The sequence below is a fragment of the Neolamprologus multifasciatus genome, chromosome 11 (assembly GCF_963576455.1).
Source record: "Neolamprologus multifasciatus chromosome 11, fNeoMul1.2, whole genome shotgun sequence".
NCBI lineage: Eukaryota > Metazoa > Chordata > Actinopteri > Cichliformes > Cichlidae > Neolamprologus > Neolamprologus multifasciatus.
The window spans coordinates 16,205,111-16,219,411 of NC_140449.1; the positions used below are offsets into that span (position 1 = coordinate 16,205,111).

The 14,301-nt window shown below is 39.7% G+C and overlaps 1 long non-coding RNA gene across 1 annotated transcript in view; it reads left to right on the forward strand.

Moving 5' to 3' along the window:
- The first annotated feature begins 550 nt into the window (after positions 1 to 550).
- LOC146508027 (uncharacterized) overlaps positions 551 to 14,301 on the forward strand; it is a 37,066-nt gene continuing 23,315 nt past the window's right edge. The window contains exon 1 of the long non-coding RNA XR_014877012.1: positions 551 to 1,060. This is a non-coding gene — a long non-coding RNA (uncharacterized LOC146508027). The remainder of the gene's footprint in view (positions 1,061 to 14,301) is intronic.

A 14,301-nucleotide genomic window follows, 5' to 3' on the forward strand; every position in this document is an offset into this window, starting at 1 on the left:
TCTCTTGAGACTGATATTGTTTAAGCATTTAGGAATAAATTAGGTAAGTCATCACCTCTTGTGCATTCAATAATAACCTAATATATACACTACTATACACAGCAGTTAACTTTAACCTATCTGTGGACTGTAAAACAAATGTTATTTATTTTGATGAAATTTGTAAATGTACTTAATTGTTAGTCTGTTCACACAGCTAAAAATAATTAAGAACACTCTAAAACACTGCTCTGCCTATATTATAGAAGTTCTAGTACTTTCAAGCATTTCTTTCCACCCCTTTGTTTTTCCTTTTTTTGTACCCTTTGTCTCACTTTTTACCGTTCCACCAGTGTACCTCTTGCTTCAAGCTTATCTGACAGCTTTAGTTAATAGTTTCTTTACAAGTTAAGATATTGAAACACCTGCTCAGTTTATGCATGTTCATAAATTTCAACAAAAATTACTACTAGTGGTTATGCCACACTTTTTATGGTATACTGCCGTACCTTATGACATTTTGCTTTTTTATTTTTGCTCAAATACATAAAGTTTTATTTATATCTCTAATGTTTATTTTGTATTTAAAAGTAAATGTGATAAATTACTTCTTTTTTTGACAGCCTGTTAATATTATTATTAGTAGTAATATTAGTATGGATATCATGTGATCATTAGCTGGAGCCAGAACAAACCCTAATAGTTCCACAGTCTTAAACCCGTTTAAGCTTAGTGGGTCTGTTTTTGCTCACTAGAATCGTGTATTTTTTCCTTATCTGCAGCCACTGTGTCATTTTTATTCCTGCAGTGTATCTGAGAATGACAGCTCTCCTCCTTCCCCTCCCCTCTCCGCTTTCTCCGCTCTGCCGGGACGCCTGCCCGGTTTGGTTTGGTCCGCTCCTCCCCTCTCCTACGTCTCACCGATGGTAGTTTCTATTGGGAGAAGGTCAAATGACTCCGCATGTCTGCCTCTGTGTACATTCCTGCCGTGGCGCACGCCTGAAGAAGAAATACTTGTAACAGCATCGCGAGTGTGTTTGCGAGCATCCGAAAGGCGTCATCGCGCAATGTTCCTCTGAAAGTAAGTACCGATGCGCAGCGACATGTTTGTTCTCTGTCAAACGGATAGCCCGGCTTCTTCTTTCTTTTCTTTTTTCTTTTTCACGTGTGGTCGGATAAGTCGTTTCCTTATAAAGCTTTAATGTTTGCAAAGTGTAGTGTTTCTGTGCGGATGCTACAGCTCAGGAACCCGGATGGTTTAAAAATAGTTCCTTGGGGATGCTTGGAGTCTTGTGATGCTTTCAGCGGTGCAGGTGAAATTCAGGTGAAGGGAGGCTCTTATTCCCACTAAACAAATAACCTGAGCTGCTTGTTCTTCATGCGCCTCAGCAGTACTTACATTAAGATCCGTTTTACCTTTGGCGCTCCTGCTGCATTTTCGCTATCCTGAAGTACATTATAGGAGCTTAATGAACGAATACAGCTCTGAGCAGCAGTAATAAGCCACATTTAGTTCTAAATAATGCAGAGGTAAAGGGAAGGTTAACAGTAATCAAAAGAAAATGGGAATTCAGACTATTCATCAGCACAAAAGTGTATTTGAACCATGTTTACATTATTTACTCAACAGTACATGTTATCTGAGGTCTGTGCTAATGTGGGAGCATGGAAAGTTCACTCCTCAGCAACTAGAAAGCTCTTAGGAAGGTAGACTTAATGAAGTGAGTCATCTGAGTGTGGCCACAACTCCCCTCCCCTCCTCATCTTCCCCTGCAGAGTAGTATGTAGCTAACTAAGCCTATTACACCATTGCATAATGCAATAAGGTATTCCCATAAGGTGCAGAATGAGCTGCCTCTGGGAGTCAAGTGGTGGAAGCCTGTGTATTGTCCTTTTAATCACTTATTATACATGCTGGTAAAACATATAAGGGAGAAGGTAGTCACGAACACAGAGCTAACTAAAGGGAGCTGGATCACTGTCCACAGACACGGTGGCTTCACTGATGCGAAAGGTAGCTTGGTCAAGGCCAGCGAGACGTTCAAGGTCAAATCAGAGTGAAAACGGGGAGAAGAGTTGTCAAGTAAAGTGTCTGAATTTTGTGATGACTGCTCATCTTGTTTCACTTGCTCAGATGATCCTTCATGCTGCTCAGGCAAACTGTTTTCTAACAATGCTGCCATCAATCAATGTAAAAAAGAATGCCTTAAAAAGAGCTACAAAAAGCATTTTCTAAAGAATCATCTTTCAAAGGTTGGGAGAAGTTAAACAAGAATACCAGTGTATTTCCCGTACGCTAATGCAAAAATCTCTTAATTGCATGTTTTGTTAATATCCAGTAAAATATAAGAAAACACAGTTTGGTAATGTGGCATTTTGCTTAAAAAGTAACTTGGATTATGTAATTTTTCATTACTATGGACATTTATAAATAAAAAATAGTTTAGGCATAATTCAAACCTTATATATACTCGTAAACTACAACGCTATATTTAGACTGTGTGTTAACTTTCCTGTATATATAATATGCTCAAAGACAATGTTATTTGAAAAGCCATAATGTTTTTTTTTTTAATATACAGTTGTTTTTTTTCCATGTCATAGACTAAATAATGAATTGTTTAGAAAAAATATTTGTCAGTTGAGCATTGTGTTGTAGTAACTGAGTGTTTAGCTCTGCTACCAACATTTTAGAAATGTCAAGTCTAGGGCTTGGTACTGAGATCGGCCAACAATCAACAGTAAAAACAACTATCGGATTAGGTACTACTTTGCAACATTTTCAGTGCCAGCAGTGCTGTCTTTGCCTCATCCAGCTGACACACAGCTTCACACAGCACTGCTGCAGACAGGCAGACACACCGCCCTCCCTTTAGTGGCATCATGAACTGTAGTCTGTGTTCACAACCACTGAACAACATTTTATGAGGGTTTTCAAGGAGTCAGTAAAGCTCCCCTTTCAACAACATTGCAGTATTAAACAATTAACATACATATTAACCTGTTCAACTATTAGAATCTGCCATGTTCTTTACCATAGAACTGTTACTACAGTAGAAAAAATGGTAGTGACACACACACAGACACATGCGCACACACCTTCAGTCATGACTCTTATGATGAAATCATGCACGGTCCTGCTGGCTTTGATTAATCCTTCACCCTGCAAACATCAGTGAGTTCTTGCCGTTACCAATTGATTACTGCATCGAGATTCACGTTGATGAAACTGAACTGTATTCACTTAGTGGAAATGATTTCATACATGCTGTTTTAAAAAGAAACAAATTCAATTAGTTGGCTCCTAATAAAAATATATCCTTATCTGTATTTCAAGTGCATCAAACTGCGCTTTTATGCTTTCTGATCTTTTATTTATTTTTTTCTCCACGCTGATAAGCTGAAGCTGTGAGGGACGAGGCTTGATGTCTATCAAGATAGCCACGAAAAAATTCGGTATCTCTCGACTGTGTGAGGCTCAACAACAACTGCAGCCTCCTCTATCTCTTCTATCTCTGCACGCTCATCAATGCACACAGCTCTCAGGTAGACTGAGAACTTCTGCACTACCCTGAGAATACAGGCAAAAAGTAAATTGCTAACATGAGATCAGACAGTGTTTCTTGAAAGCACTCTTTGGGAAGACTTATTTAAAGTGCTGCTAGTAGACTTTTAAATAAGCCCTTATATGTAGCACAGACTGCTTTTACCCTGAGGGCATGCTGTGATGTAAAGGTCAAGGTGTAGGCGATAACCCCGTGAGGCTTCGTGCACATATAAGTGGTTCCACTGGGATTCTGTGGTTTCTAAGCACCGCAGTTCAATGTAAAGTTCATCATCATCATATAGACCCTTTTGCTGCCTACGTCATCAAAAGCATGCGTGTGCATTTTGGCAGCGGAGGTAAAGTGTCATCCCATTAATTCAGATAAGGATGACGAGACAACACAGTTGTAAAGCTTGATTTAAAAGTGTTATCATCATAAAAATGTTGGGTTGTTGCGTGTTTGGCTGTCAAAATCACTCCTCTACAAACAGCGGGTTGAAGTTGTACAGAATTACGACAGGATCCCAGCCGTTTCTAAGAAATCTGAGGCGTCTGTGGTAGCAAGCCATTAAATGTGTTGACGAAAGCTGGACTGAGGACGCAATCAGAAATGCTCATATTTGTAGCGCCAATTTACATCAGGTAAGTTATTTATCTACTCTGGTTACACTATAACTCCTGCTTTATATGAATAATAATATCTAAAGTAAGCTGCATTAGCAGGTTTGCTATTTGGCTATTAATCAGTGTAGTGTGACTGTCTGGATCAATGTTCTGGTAAGGATATATATATTTTAGAATCAACCAATTTGTTGTGAGCTTGTGCCTGCATATCCTAACTTTTCATATTTCTGTATTAAAGCTGAAGAGGATATCCCAGTCCCAAGGAGAGAATATGATGATCTAAACCTGAGATACACTCAGCTTCAGAATGACTGTGTGAACCTGCAGCAGGAGAAAAACCTCAGGCTGAAAATACAAAGCTTAGAGAGGAGCTGAAAAACTCTGCATCTTCCTATGCCACTATTAAATGCAAAATGGGGCAAATGCTTTCTTACCTCCTTTATCTTTGAATATAACAGACAAAATCACAGACAGTGCAGAAATAATTTGCCAAAATCTCAGTCTGCAGGATCATCTTATTGGTTTTTGCTAATGAAATTAACAGCGGGCTTAAATAACACTGATTTAGCCTACAGATTTAAGGTATTAAAACCCACCATATCACATGTATTGTTGCATTCACTATAATGTTGCCTTGCTGTTTCCTCCATGGTTTCACCCCAAAGAACAGATGGGACATTTAACTTGGTTTTGTTGTACTGCATTATATCCATAATTAATTTTGCTGTTTTTATCCGTTGTGGTCACATGGTGAAATTTAGTACGTGTGATCCGATGGGTGTGCCAGTGGTGTTATCTTGACGCATTCTAGTGTTTCAAATTGATGATGCTGCATTTAAGTTTGTGAAATGTTTCTTCACTTTTCACCTTTATTTCCTGTGGTGAGAGTTCCCTGAGTGAGTGTTAAATAAAGCAGTCAAGGGCTCCGGCAAGCCTGGTTGTTCCTCCATATCAGTGTCCAGTGACGTTGTTTCTGTGTCACTGTTCCCTAGACTTGTCAGCACTGCAGCATCTAGGTCCACAACTTTTATTTCCCGGATGTCATCATCGGTCAACTCTGATGACTGGTCAATAAGAATACATAATTATTATTATGCCGAGTATTTAAAGAAATATATAAAATATATTTTATGAAGCTTGATCATTTTTGTTCAAACCTCATGAAGCAGAGCATTAAAACATAAACGGTACACAACACTGAGTAGCCAATCTAAGGAATCCAAGTTACGAAATAAATAATGTGAAGGCAAAGCTCAAACAAAGAAAAAAAATACTGAAATGACCGAGTGTCTATAGGTCTTTATGTTTTTTTTTAAAAAAATCATAAAATAAATTGCCATTGGGGAAAGTCTTTATTCTTCAAGCTCGGGTCCTCTACCAGAGGCCTGGGAACTTGAGGGTCCTGCGCAGTATCTTAGCTGTTCCTAGGACTGCGCTCTTCTGGACAGACATCTCGGATGTTGTTTCTGGAATCTGCTGGAGCCACTCACCTAGCTTGGGGGTCGCTGCACTTAGTGCTCCGATTACCACTGGGACCACTGTTACCTTCACCCTCCACATCTTCCCGAGTTCTTCTCTCAGCTCTTGGCATTTCTTGAGCTTCTCATGTTCCTTCTTCCAGATGTTGCTGTCACTCGGTATAGCTACATCTATTGCTCTATCACTGTCTGTATCTGGAAGTCCCACAGGATCTTAGCTTGGTCATTCTCCACCACCCTAGGGGGCGTCTCCCATTTTGACCTCGGGACTTCCAGGCCTTGTCGGCTTGTTCCTGTACACTATGCCGACCACTTGGTTATGCCGTTCCATGTATGCCCTGCCTGCTAGCATCTTGCACCCTGCTGTTATGTGCTGGATTGTCTCAGAGGCATCTTTACACAGTCTGCACCTGAGGTCTTTCCTGGTGTGATAGACCCCAGAACTATTGCTCTTGTGCTGAGAGCTTGTTCCTGAGCTGCCACAAGGAAGTCAGTTGCCGGTCATCAAAGTTAATCTGTTTAGATAGTTTGCATGATCTTTTGTGGATAATCCCTTTGTCTAGATTGACAGACTCTTACATCTCCTTTCCCAAAATGTGTGCACATCCTTACCTGTGTTATTACTGTTTACAAATTGTTAAAGGATCTATGGCGTTTATGAGGATACATGCAGCTGCATACAGCCATATAAGCCACTTAACCAAAAATAATTTAGTTTGACAGGCATAATATAGTATCTTTTGCAGCGACAGCAACAAGTATAACAATGAGTGACAAGACAGTGATCCCATACTGCTAATGTCCAAAAAGCGTGCCTGGATAGAAAAACACACAGTGGAAAACGATGTGTCATGGATTGGTCTCTCAGATTCAGGACCTCAGCATTATTGAAGGAGTACATGATCACCTTGATACCATATGGAAGAAAGAAGAGTTTTGAATGTCCTTCAAGAAGCCTGGACAATTATTCCTATTTGAGGTATACCAAAATACACAAGAAGTGGACTGAAAACCAGTGGCAACAGATCTACTACAGTGAGTGTCTACAGCCATCTGTAAACACAGTGGAGGCTTTGTTAAGGAACAAAAATCATTCAAGAAGCCTGTAGAACAATTCATGTAGACTACTTCATGAAGAAATTACAGAAGGCTGTCTAAAAAAGTTCAGGCTGTGTTGAAGAAACAGGTGGCCATACCAAGTATTGACTTTCAAGCCCAAAACTCTGTTTTTGCCTTATTTACTGTATTTCTGTGCATATTTCAATAAATAGCTGCACTTATTTCCCATTTTCCCAGCAAAATATAAAGAATTAAGAAGTAGCTAAAGACTTCTGCTCAGTACTTTGCAGTGTTCTTTACTTTATTAAGCTTTTCCTTATTCTCTGACAGAGCATGCAATCTAACAATGCAAATATGGCGGTGGACGTACAATAACAGCATCATAGATTATAATAGGCCCCTTTTGTAACTCAAACAAGCAGAACGTTAGCTATGAAGCACTAATTATGATGCATGATTATTTATTCAATTTTTTGTGTGTTATCTGTTTTTTGGAAAGTATTGGATTGGTTGTCACAGGAATAAAGCAGGTTTATTTAATATGGGCAGGATTAAATGACCAATGATGTTGCATCAATGTGGGTAGAACCAGTTCTGATCATTGCAAGTGAATGTCTTTCTTAACCCTTCAAAATCAGCCAGTTCATATTTTAGTGCATATAACATCAGTTATCACAGTCACCCCCCCCCCCCCCCCCCCCCAGATTTATCTTCGTCCCATCAACTTTAAAAGGCTTAAGAACATTAATTGCTTTGTGTTCCATTGCTAACAATGTTCATGGATAATTCCTACTTACCCCTTTAACCCTCTGGAGTCAGTGAACCAATGTGCTGAGTCTTTACTCCAACTTCATCTTGTGTTGAAAGTGCAAACTTCAAACTAGATACCAGTTTTTAATCCTTACGATTCAGTTCTTTAGATTTTATTGACAGTTTGATGTGCATAAGTCCTACAAAACAAAAATAGATTGAAGCCAACAAAATAACCAAGCTTATGTTTTCTATGTTACATCTCACTGTAAATAACACAGAAGTTTTTTCTATATTTTATGACATGGCATCATACATACAAAAACAAAAATGTTCTGAATCACGTTAGTTTTATATTAGTGTTATATTTTTGAACATGTCAATAGGTGTTTGATATTCAGGTATTTGTTTTAATGAGATGTTGCAAAGCACCAGGGTTAAATAATATTTTACACGTGCTTCCCGGGTCTATGGTGATCTGCTGTTTGCTTGAAATATTAAAGAATCTATCATTAATACAGTTGACCTTTATGGACAGTTTTCCTTTGTCAAAGACCACAGGAGCACACACTTATTCATGATGAAACAACAAATCTGACTGGTTGCTTTGAAGATCTGAACAAATACAATTATCCTAACTAAGATCACCCAATCCTGGATCACCAAGTGATTCTTGGATCAGAAGTTTTATGACAGACATATTAGCTAAATGTGGATATATTTAACAAGGAATTACATTTTTGCCTGCTTACTTTTTTTGGCTGCTTTTTTACATTTATTTTGCAAGCGCTCACATTGTATACTGTGTTTTCAGTTTTTTGGGTGTACCGTACCAGCAGTCTGCATTGGAAGAATAGGGAAGTGTGGTTTTGGAGAGCATAAACAGAGGGATACAGACAGGGTAAGGAAGGAGATGGTCCTGAGTCCACAACGAGACAATTAGATAATGACAATGTAGTGACACAGATGATTTGTTGCCCTGTGTTGTAATGTGATTCCAGGAGTCTAGCTGAAAATTCATTTTAAGCTTTCACAAAATACATTCTTCCATTATGGAGCTTGGTGGGTTTAAATAATTTAAAACATTGTTTTTCAAAACAAACAGGAATCTCCTGAACAGGACGGCGCTTTCATGGCACTTTGATGCTTTATATGCACTTTGCTAGAAATAACTTCTCTTTACATCTAGACGTGGTTTATGTTATCTGTAATGATTTTACTGTGTATCTAAAAGAAAACTGTGATTAGTCAGCCACACTGCAGGCCATAAAGTGGCCCCCCTCTAGTCCTCCCTCATTTTGGTATAAATACCCCGAAGGCTGATTTGTTTTTCTTACCACTCTCTGTGCGATTCTTATGTCTGGCTCACTATCTAATGATGATAATCTTAAAATAAAAAACATAAGAAGAAAAAACATCAAACAAAAAAACAAAACAAAAAAAAGACAGGTGAACATTTGGGAGGGCATGAAGAGGAAGCAAAGGGTGTAGCGTACACAAGGGGGGTGTTTGGTTGGGTTCCATAATAGCGTTACGTACATACAGTAAACAGCTCCATGGGACTGGTTGGAGGATTAAAGAGGATTTTCCACGCTAAGCTACAGGAACTCAGCCCTGTGACCCCCCTCATGTTTCCTCCTCCCTTTAGAAGAGCAGCAAACCAGCCTCCTCTCTCCTTTCAGGCTGCTTGGCCCGTGTTGCATCCACCCTGTGACCCACATTGGCGATTATATGGATAGGATAAAGAAGAGGGTGGCACCACCCTTTAGGATATTTTATAGTGCGTTTCCATTAAAGTGATTTGACAGCTATGAATCTTTGCTCTGTCATTTTTTTTTACCCAGTTTGACATTTTCTGATAAATCTGCAAATCTTACTTTAATGACAACGCTGATGACAGTAATAGCTGTCCAGGTAAATTAAGGGCACGTTCTGAGCGCCTTTCCCGTACCCGTGAATGGAGTGATAATGTGACAGCCAGATGACATACATCACCAAACGGGCCCCACATAACTGGATGGGAGGAAGACAATGTTGTCAGCAAACTAAAATCTGATTAAGTTGAGTGAACATTGCCTTTGGTTCCACTTTGGGACACTGCTGGAAAACTAATTGAATCAAAGCAAAGGGGATGGGGGTCACTTTTGACTGACACTCTATGGGCATTTGTCTCCGTCAGCCTAACATCATGCAGGGAAGTGACTCAGCAGGGAGCCGTCCCCGACCCAAATGCATGCACGCCCTTAACTCGAACTGACAGTGTTCTAGGCTCCTGTACATACCTTGCCACAAGCAAGACTGCTGGAAAGCTGAGGTTTTCTCTTTTTATTTATACTTTTTATTTTAATTGTCGTCATCATGTGAAGCCCCTCCCCCCACCCACACACAAAAAGTGGAACTAGATCAACCCAGGAAAGCAGAGGTTCATTTTGTGTAAATGACGAACTCAGAAGAGATTCTGAGTTGTTTTCTCAGGGGCCTGTGGAGTGCCTAAATTCAAGGATGTTATGACGAACGTCCTTGACTTGAGGAATGACTTTGCTGCTTGGTTCGAATGACAATATTTGTTACTATTTCTGTAAATGAAACTTTTCAGTGACCATTTAAGTCTTTATGAGAGGTAAAAATGGTTAGGTTGATTCAAGCATATGATTGGGGGGCTACAACCAACCAATGAGGCCAACTATATTACAGTCTTGACCAATTTGTCAGTTCCAATTTGCTGCAAAGATTTTGTCTTTTTTCTGTTTCTTTGCAGCTCCTGTGCAAGTTTTTTCTTTTTAGCAGAATATAATGCCAAAACAAATAAAATGAAGAAAGACTATTTGGTGAAGAGCTCCAACACTGTTTGCAGTACTTGCCACTTAGCCGACTATGATTCAACTGAGCAAACTAGTACGAGGTCAAGCAGTGTTTTCACAGTAAATTGCAAAGTAGTTTGTGAAATTTACTGGTCAAAAGTAAATGAACCATAACCCTATCAGCTTCTTGATATAACTCAACCGTATATTTTATCTCTCTATATATGTGGGCATGTGTATATTAGCCCCACACGAGTATGGCCAAAATGATTCTCTCGATTATTGTCGTGATTATTTATTGATTTAAGTGACATAAATGTAATGTAAATATAACACTGCTTTCACATCCTTTCGATCCATTTATTGTACTTCAGTGATGCATGTGAGAGATGTGAGATTCCTCTCTGTTTTCTCTGTGATATTTTGTATACACTGCAGGTTTTGCCACATTGGAAAAATAATTTTATATCATGTATTTTGCTCAGTAAGTTGACCATTTCCCTTTTTATCTCACATCTTTTGACATCTTTGGCCGAAAGGAATGCAACTCTAATTGTGATCATTGGGCTGGATGGATATGTGGACGCATTGAGCTGATGTTCGATGATTGATGTAGCAGCCATTATTCTTCTTGGCCTTCATGCTTGAATTGTGCTGCAATGTGATGTTTCCAGGTGGTTGTATAAGTTAGTTGTGTTGCTTTGGATATGATTTGCTCTTGGTTAACATCATCATCATCATCAAATCTCAAGTATTTCTAAATAGTGCATGATGATGTGAGGACGGATGAAGGACAGTTATTGGATCAGGCAGTGCAGAGGATTAATACGGAGGAAGTGAGAGCACTGTGAAGAGGGTGGAAAGGAGGTTGGTTCAGATGACATACTTATGGAGGTAAGGAGATATATAGGAGGAAGGGCAGTGGAATTTATGATCTGTAGTGAGAGTAGATAGCAGGTGGAAGAGAGCTTGGAAAGGTGAAGGTATGCCCTGGAGAGAAGAGGAGTGAAAGTAAGTAGAAGCAAGACTAAATACATTTTTTTGTGAATGAGAGGGAGACTGATGGGAAGGTAACTATGCAAGGAGCAAAGGTAGTGAAGGTAAAATGAGTTTAAAATACCGGGGATCAACTATCAAAAGTAATGGATGGTGCACAAGAGATGAATGGAAGATGGTGGAGTGGCCGAAGAAAAGTGCCAAGAGGGGAAGGTTTACAAGATGGTAGTGAGACCTGGTGTGATGTATGGTTTGGAGACAGTAGCACTGACAAGAAGACGGAAGGCCAAGCTGGAGGTGTAGATCTGAAGATGTGAAGACTTTCATTGGGAGTGACCAGAATGACCAAGATTAGAAATGAGTACCTTCAGAGGGGCAGCTCAGGTTGAGTGTTTTGGAGATGAAGTTAGGGTGACATGATTTGGATATGTGCTGGAGGAGGAATGGTAGATATACTGGACAAAAGATGTTGAGGATAGAGCTGAGGCAGGAGGAAAAGAGGAAGACCAAAGACGAGGTTCGCGGATGTAGTGAAGGGGGACATGCAGAAGGAGAGCTGTGCCAGACATTTGAATGTTGCTGTACATCTGTCTTTATCGTGGTGTTACTGGTCCGGGAAACTTCAAGCTATGTGGTGCAGGGAACATTTGTGATTGGTGCATGATCAGGGGGTGATTTAGGGAGAGCTTGATTTGCTTTTGCTTTGAGTTGTATTGGTGGAGCACACACTTTCGGTATTGCTCGAGTCAAGTCAAAATCTTAATCAAGATTAAAATTTGATTACTTGTGCAGCTCAAGTGTGTATATAGAAAAAAAAATATGATCAATATATCAGTATTTGGGGTTTTTACTCAATATTACTCACTCAAAAATCTCAATATTGGCAATATCTGCTATTTTAAATGAACAACTTTTACTGTGCCCCGCCTCTGAAATCTCGCTTCATGCGTAACACAGTTCTGATACTGGTATGAATCTAATCTGCTGTCCTTTGGCTATGAAACAAATTTCCCAAATTATCACTTTTTCCTTCTCTGAGTCTTCTTCTTCTGGCATAGCATACATGTACTAGCCAAATAAGCTTTTGCTTTTGAGCCCAGTGGCAATTCAGAACTATCTTACTGTAATAAAACGTTAGTTTGCTCCTCCATGCAGTTTTTGTGACATCTCATGACAGACAAAAGTCTAACAAAAAAAAAAAAAGAGCTTGCCCAGTGTGAACTTGTGTGTGAGAGAAGCAGTAATTTAGGAAACCTGCTATATTTCCCTGTAGCTGAATTTTCATAAGCATAGTTTAGCTTACAGCCAGAGCATTGAAATACGTATCTGTTATAATTCAGGCTACAATGAGACTCCCAGTGCTGTATTATAGGGTAGAATAAGTTAAATTAAACTAAAGAGCTCAAACGTATTAGCTGCAGGGAGCTTTTAAACATGTCAAAGCTATTAGCTTAATAATTATTTCTCTATAATATTTTCATCTTTTCAGTGTAAATCAATATGATTAATTAAGTGAAAGGCACTCAGAATGCGATACAATCAGTTGTCACTTTTAGCATCAATAATGGAGCGCTATTACATGAACATGAAACATAATGACTCCATTATCCCTCACGGCTGGCGAGTGGCTGGAAAAATTCTCGTGGAGATGTTTGGTTTGAAGGGGAAAAGCTCTCATGCAGGCAGATCCGGTGTAGCTCCAGCAATGACGCAGTCCTCAAACGTATGCCTGTGTTCCTCCAGGAGATGCAGATAAGACGCTATCGAGAAGATAACAGCCGTGCATTGCTACCATTAACCCAACACAAATATGAAAGTCAGAAATGACAGAGAGGGTGTTTATTCCTTGCCCAGTAATTGACTGAGCATTTCCATAATAGGATTGTGTTTCCTGCCAGGCTAATGTGACCCCTATTAGTTCAGGAAACGTACTGCAATCAGGCTCTGCGTGCGCTGCCAGACAGCCAAGAAAATGAACTGGGGAAAAAGGAGAAATGAGGGACCAGAGGGTGAGAGAGATTTAAACAATGGAGAGATGGAGACAATGGGACAGCCAGAGGGACCAGAGAGGGGAGCAGAAGGGAAGATGAGTCATATCACTGCACCAAATCGGGCCTTGATTGAAATGCCACTGCAGCTACTGTACTTAGATTTTAATTTTGGTTGGCCTAAATTGGATTTTAACTCACCATATCATTAAGCTTACATTAGACATGCTGTTCATACACTTATGCCTTGTGTTTAAGTCAAATGTCCAAATCAGGAGTTGAAAAAGGACCAAAAACAAAATGAGCACATTATCTCCGATATGAATGGAGCAGAAGTGTTTGTTTCTGAGGTACTAGAAAAAGAACAGGGACGTGCAGTGCTTAAAATACCCGCTGTATTTATGTGGCAAGTGCTTGAGTTGTTTTCTTTCCTCTGTGCATCTTTGTGGCTGTTACTGATTTAGCTGCATGCTGGCCCAGCTAATCCTGCCCCCGATCGATCCTCTACTACTCTTGCTCGCACTCTGGATTTTATCCAGGAACCATGTTGGCTCGTGTCTTTATCTTTTCATCTCATCAGTCATTCGCAGAGCGAGTGTCATGGAGAGTTTGCATTAACAATAGAATGGATTTGATACAGTGAGGCTGTGGCCTTGCTGGGAACCATTTGGCATGATGGCTGTCTAAACAATGTGCTGAAAAACGTGCTTAGCTCATCTTTGTTTTCTGTAAAGCGGCTGTGTCAGCCCCCAAGCTTAAAGCTTCCTGTGTTATGTCGAACACATCGCCACCGTGTCATTGATGGTTTACGGTCGGCGGCTTTCAGCAGAAGTGGAAGCGGAAGTGACAGTCAAGGTAAGCGACTAATGTTGTAACTGACGTCAGACGCCGGAGATTTTGGCGGAAAATTAAAGCAAATGGTAGTTTAGATTTGAACAAATTTCTTTAAGCTTCAGTATTACCAAATACACTTTTCAATTGTCTCATAACTAACAATATTTGCCTAAATTATCTCCAACACCCTGGAGAACAACGGGGAGAGTTTAGACGCTCTCCAAGATTATATTGATCAGTGCTTT